This window comes from Myotis davidii, unplaced genomic scaffold, assembly GCF_000327345.1.
Source record: "Myotis davidii unplaced genomic scaffold, ASM32734v1 scaffold46, whole genome shotgun sequence".
NCBI classification, from domain to species: Eukaryota; Metazoa; Chordata; class Mammalia; order Chiroptera; family Vespertilionidae; genus Myotis; species Myotis davidii.
In genome coordinates, this window is record NW_006383006.1 from 880,269 (window position 1) to 886,984 (window position 6,716).

At 42.5% G+C, this 6,716-nt stretch overlaps 1 long non-coding RNA gene across 1 annotated transcript in view; it reads left to right on the forward strand.

Moving 5' to 3' along the window:
* Positions 1–6,139: 6,139 nt before the first annotated feature.
* Positions 6,140–6,716, forward strand: part of LOC107181543 — a 16,758-nt gene continuing 16,181 nt past the window's right edge. The window contains exon 1 of the long non-coding RNA XR_001512197.1: positions 6,140–6,223. This is a non-coding gene — a long non-coding RNA (uncharacterized LOC107181543). The remainder of the gene's footprint in view (positions 6,224–6,716) is intronic.

Consider the following 6,716-nt stretch of genomic DNA (forward strand, 5'->3'; position numbering starts at 1 on the left):
CGTCGCCCCACCTCCCCAATCAGCCCTGCTCTGAGCCCGACCAGGGTCTGCACCTAGGGATTGGCCTGCCCTCTGCCACCCGGGAGCGGGCCTAAGCCAGCATATCGTTATCTCCCAAGGGGTCCCAGACTGTGAGAGGGCACAAGCGGGGCTGAGGGACACCCACCCTCCCGCCAGTGCACAAATTTTTGTGCACCACGGGCCTCTAGTATATATATAAAAGCCTAAGCAACAGTTACAACCAGTTGACCAAACGACCAGTCAACCGGTCGCTATGATGCACACTGACCACCACCTAATATGCAAATAGACCAAACAGCAGAACAACCAAACTTCTGAACAACCAGTCGCTATGACATGCACTGACCACCAGAGGGCACGCACAGAACACAGCAGGCATTAGCAGCAGGCAGCAGAGAATGGAACATGGCGAGCATTGCCTGCGGTGGGATGATGGAGCAGGTAAGCAGGGGGCCCAGACCAAGGTGGGGTGCTGTCACTGTCATCGGGGCCAGCCTCTGGTGGTTACTGAAAATTCTTTGCTCCTGTGTACTGCAGTCCCACCCGCTGCTTGCACCTGCTGCCAGCACCCAGCACAAGCCCCAATCAGGCTTCTCCACCTCCCCCTGCTCCGGAGGGACGACTGGGGCTAGCAGCCACCCCTCGCACCCACTGCTGGTGCTGGCCCCAATCACTCCATGGCATCAGCATATGGCAGCAGCAGTGGCAGGAGTGGGGCTGCCAGCAGACAGGAGACCAAGGACACAGCAGGAGGGGCTGAGCAGGGGCATGGAGGATGGGCCGAGACCTGCCCCTGTGCCCACCGCAGCCTCTTGGCCCACAGTTCCTTTCAAGGTACACGAATTCATACACTGGACCCCTAGTAGAATATAAAGCAACTGATATTTCACACACCTGAGTTTGGGGCTGAGCTTCAAACCTGTTATACTTCTTTTGGTACCAGCAACATTCTTGAAACATGGAGAGTCTTACATAAAAGAAGCGAAGATTTCTCTAGACTTTTCCATCCTGAAATGCTGATTCCCCCTGCAACTGTTCCCTCTGCTGCCTCCTGGCTCCTGGGCTGCATCTTCCTGGATGCTTGCTCAAGATACACCTTTCACTACCACCATCAAAACACCAACCTGTAGTAACAACTAGATTATCTAATAATTATCATCAGTCTTCTCCCCACCCAAATATTTCTAAGAGATATGACACCCAAAGGACAACAGCACAACTTCCATCTGAAAGAGAGCAGATGAGGTGAAGTATAAGCTTCTTATGTTTACTCAAATGAATGTGGGTTTGAATATAATCACCCCAACACAAGAAGAGCCTCTTCAAAATCTGGGTGTGGCCATTAGAGTGCTGTGGACATATGAGCCAGCCATGTGGAACAAAAGTTTCACAAGCACTGAATTATGTTAATTCATAAAAGGCTTTGGAACCATGGAAACCTAAAATAAAACAGAGTAGATCACGGTTCTACCATGTATATCTGTAGAAGTTAGAACAAGCATCACAAACAATTCTTATCTCACAGGATAATACTATATTAGCAACTGCATTTCATCATCTCTACTATTACTGTTTATAACTAATACTTATTAAGAATGTATCATGGATCAGGTAGTAAGTCTCCTTCAGCTACACACAAACTGTTCGTAGTATTATTTTTATCCCTAGTTTCATATAAGAAAACTAAGGCACAGAGAGGTTAAATGGATTGCCTAACAATATAGGCAGTTGAAGGCACAGAGATCAAACCCCATAGCATGGAGTAAGAGCTCCTCACTACTCTACTCTACTGTGCATAGATGTATTGGGAGGGTTATAGGAGACCATCTAGGACTGCTATATCTATACTAATAAAAGGGTAATATGATAATTAGACCGAGACATCTTCCCGACATCCTTCTAGGCAAAGCTAAAAAGTGGGAGGGGGTGATCAAGCAGGCAGGCAGGTGAATGGTTAGGAGCCAGTGGTTCCAGATTGCAAGAGGGATGTCCAACTGCTGGTTTAGGCCCACAGTCAGACATCCCCTGAGGGATTTCAGATTGGAGAGGGTCAGGCTGAGGGACACCCCCTCCCCCGCCCCATGCACAAATTTCGTGCACCAGGCACTAGTATATTATAAAACCATTCAGAGGGGATATAATCATAGGAAAAACAGGTCATTCCCAGTTCACGGTATACTAGTCAGGATTTTTGGTTGCAAATAGCCAACATATTTCTGGTAAACCTAAGGAGAAAGGAAATTTACACTAAGGATATCAAGTGACTCAGAAATATAGAAAGCCTGGCAAAGAAAACTTGAGTGAACTCTGAGGGCAGTGAGGCACAGTGAAGACGTTGTCATAAGAACAGTCCACTCAGGACCCACCACCAGCACTGTTGACTCCAGCCATTGACCATGGCTCCACAGATGCTCCCTGCCATGCTGCCCGACTCTAATTCAGTCATAACCACCAGGAAGAAGGCCTTTATGACATCCCCCATCTTTGCCTTTCTGTCAAGGACCAAAGACTCAGTCAAAAGCAGTTCACTGGCCACACTTAGGTTACAGGCTCATTCCATGCCTTGCTAGAGATCAATGATAGTCAGCTCTTGCCACAATAATGCTGCATAACAACCCACCCCAAAGCTCAAGACCAGGATCAGGTGTGCTCCATGAGTCTCTCATCTTACTTGCACCAGAGGCTATAAGGGGCATGTTTTTCTCCTCTGCAGTGTCATCAGTGCAAGAGCATAAGCTGAAATACATGATTCTTTTTGAAGCTCTGACTTAAAACTAGCATAGTACTGCCACTTTCACTTATATGCCATTGGCTAAAGCAAGTTATATGACCAATCTTAACATCAATAAAGAAATACACACTCTTCCCTATACTGGGAGAGACTACCAATCACATGACAAAGGGCACCTATGTATACAAGTCTAATGTGGAAGGGTGTAGCATATTGTAAATTTACTCTGTCACATGGGCCCAAAAGAATAAATGTATTTGCATTCCCCAAAAGGTGAAAAGGGTGTTCAGCTTCTATTCAAGATCAAGCAAGTCCACTACTCATTTAAAGGGAGAGGTCTTCTGCACACAAGGGGATGAGACTGAGGAACCTCAGAAATGGGAACTCTCCCACATCCCATGGTGAGTTACAATCCCAAGATAAGGCCCAGGTTAAATAGGGTCAAGATTCTATTGCAAGTTTTTGAAGATGTGTACTTATTTGGTGTGTTCAGCTTGTGATAGCTATCAATTGTGTTATTTTCCTGGGTGATTTTTTTAAATTTTTATTAGAAATGACAGTTCTTTTATTAAAAAGCAGGAAATATTATATTGAAGAAAAATATAAGCAACAGTAATCTAGTACTAAAGGATATGAAAGTCCTATCCTGTGATAGAGAAAAACTAACTACATCTTTACAGGGTTTGCAGTTTGAGTGGCTTATTCAATCCGACACCAGGCCTACAATTACCACCAATTATTTGGTCATAGTGTCAGTTCTATTTAAAGTGAGAAAGTTAGTGATGGCAACAGCTTATTTTTAATAACTGATTTCAGGGAGAAACATTTTGTGTCCAATTGCTACTTCCTGATCTCCAAATAAAAAGCCTTGTACCTATGGGGTTATTGGCATGAACCCACCCAAGAGAAGAGTCACTAGATGCTATTACCACTGACAATGAATTATAGAGTCACCCAACTACTCATCCATCCCACAAATATATAGGTGTGCCCGCCTGGATCTACCCTCTGCAGTAAAGTCCTTCTAAACATGCTGAATTCAACTAACATATTGAACCTGAAAAATCCTACCCACCTTATTAAGAGGGCCTTTAGCCCCTGAGCAGGAAGAGATCTCATAGTTTCGTGTGTTGTGGTGGTTACATGTGAGGAAACACATCTTTCCAGGTCTATAAATCAACCCCCTCTTTACTCACTTAATAAGAATTGGGTGGTTTGTTTGGTTGCTTTTGTTTAAATCTGCAGTCCTTTGGATGAACAGATGGCTCTCAAGTTCCAGGAATACTAACAGGACAGCATCTTGCCCCTCACAGGTTAGCCTATGGTACTGGAGGAGTAACGCCAAATATAAAGTTGCCAAAATTAAATAAATTCGCTTTCTTAAAATCCACCTTTCTATTTTAAGTCACAATTATCCACAAATTATGTCAAATATATCTAATTTAGAGACAAAGTATTTTATACTTTACTATCCTTCTCTTCTACTTACAGGCACTATGTTTAATATTATATTCAAATATTCCCCTTCTCAAGTTTTTTTATTGACTTGGCTTAACCCTCCTCCTCCCCCGCCATACTTCCTTAACTTTCTACTATGACTCTGGAATCTAAACAACAGCAACAATAAAAACTCAGAAAGCATAAATTTAAGATGTTTTAACCATCCAATGAACTAAGGAATCTTGATGAATAAGATGACTAGATTCAGCTTTGACATAAAGAGTGAACACTGGTAAGGGACTAGACTGAGGTCAAACTTTTCAAACACTGGTTTTGATAGAGTAGAAAAGAAGGAAGACATGGGGGAAAGGAGGACATTGCATTGGGGAGGAATCTGTATATTCTTATTTAAACAGACAGGCAAACAACATCTGAGAGGTAAACCTTTTGGTAAAGGCTTCTCACAATACGTCATCCTCCACCTCAAGCTCTGAGCTCCATTTCAGCACAAGCGCAGCTGCTTAGGAGATGGGGACTGAAACAGCACCAGCCACGGTGATGCAATGTGACAACTCACTTGAAAAAGACGTGTTTGATGTGTTTTCCAAATGGATGTTTCTAAAATCTGAGGCAGTTTCAGACAAGATTTCCAAAGATATCCTTTCTCTTCCTCATTCCAAGCCTCTACATCTAGAATGCCCATGTCACGGCTGCAGAGAGGCACGGTTCTTTACAATAAGCTTCACAAGTTACATTTCACTCTTTAGAAGATGCATCTGTCCCGGGCAAACTGTCATCTCTCCCAGATCACTCTGTCTTTCCCAGCAATGCCACTCCTCACTGTAGGTAAATTACTTGCTTCGAGAACTCAGTTTTCTCATCTGCATGGAAGAGATTCAGCTAAATCACCTGCAATGCCCCTTCAATGTTTAGAAACGCAGACTTTACAGCAAACATGAAAGCATTTTGAAGGAGATGTTATATTTATAATGGTGGGAAGAAGGACATCTAGAAACATGAAAAGAAAAAAGAGAGGTGGTTTAAAATATGGATCGAGCTTCCAGTAATAGCCAAGAACCTACTTCACATAGGATAAACCCTCTACATAATCCTCACAGGACACATAGAATAAACTCTGCACAGTTTGTATATGAAATATGGACAGATATAAGAAGGACTCGATGGAGGTACAAGAGGGTGAAGAACAGTGGGTTCCAGGGAGGGGTCCACATGAGGAAGGGAATTATTATATGGAGTAAGTACTCCAATTGCCTACTTCTCTTCTAGCCTGAGGGCAGGCTCAGTTTTCATACACAGAGCATCAAGCAAAGGCAACTATGGTCACTGGAGAAAGGGGAAATTGTGGTAGGAAAAGAGACAGAAAGGATTACCCAAATTTTGCATGCCACATGTCTGGCTGACTCCTGAACTGTGTATGCATGGATCAGACTCAAATCACCTCACCTAAAAGTAAAAAGTCTGAACCAAACTGAGTTGGAAGTGGGGGGGAAAAAGAGTTTGGAGCTCATATCCAACCAAGTTTGCTAACATGAAAAAAATGACTCCTTGCCATTAAAAAAAGATGAAATCTTACCCATTTGCTACAGCATGGATGGACCTAGAAAGTATAATGCTAAGTGAAATAAGTCAGTCAGAGAAAGACAAGTCCATATGATATAACTTATCTGTGGACTCTAAAGAACAAAATAAATGAACAAACAAAACAGAAACACACTCATAGATACAGAGAACAGACTGATGGTTGCCAGAGGGGTGGTTGAGTTGGAGAACTAGATGGAAAAGATGAAAGGATTGAGAAGTACAGATTGGTAGTTATAAAAACTTCACAGGAACGTAAAGTACAGCATAGGGAATATAGTCAATGATATTTAACTATGGTGCCAGGTGAGCACTGGAAATACGGGATGTGAGGGGGTATTCTAAAGTATATTATTATCTAGCCACTATGCTATACACGTGAGTGAAACTAATACAAAATAAGATTGAATGTAAACTATAATTGAAAAAAAAGTTTAAATTAAAAACTAAACAAAACAAAACAATAAGAGAAATAAACCAGATGGTAAAAAAAAAAATCATAAATTAGGACAAGCGTACTGAACAAGTTACAAAGAAAAGCATCATCAAACTGTAACAAGGAAGTGGTACTTCCTTCCCCATGGCTAAGTCTCCGTTATTGCTTCCTTGCAAAAGAAAGCTCAGAGTCATGCAGGGGAGGGCATCATCATTTATCTTTAACCTTTCACAGTCTAGACTAGAAAGAGCTGCATGATAATTGGGAACCCCAAAGGGACAGTACTCCAAGTAGGTGGGTAGTGTGTTGCTTCCCTGAGATAGAAAAAAAATGATTTGGAAGGATCTCTGGGGGGTTTTTTACTTCATTTTTCAATTGCCGTTGACATTCAGTATTGTTTTATATTGGTTTCAGGCATATGGTATAGTGGTTAGACAACCATATGCTTTATAAAGTGATCCCCGCTTTAATTGCACAGTGGCACAGGTA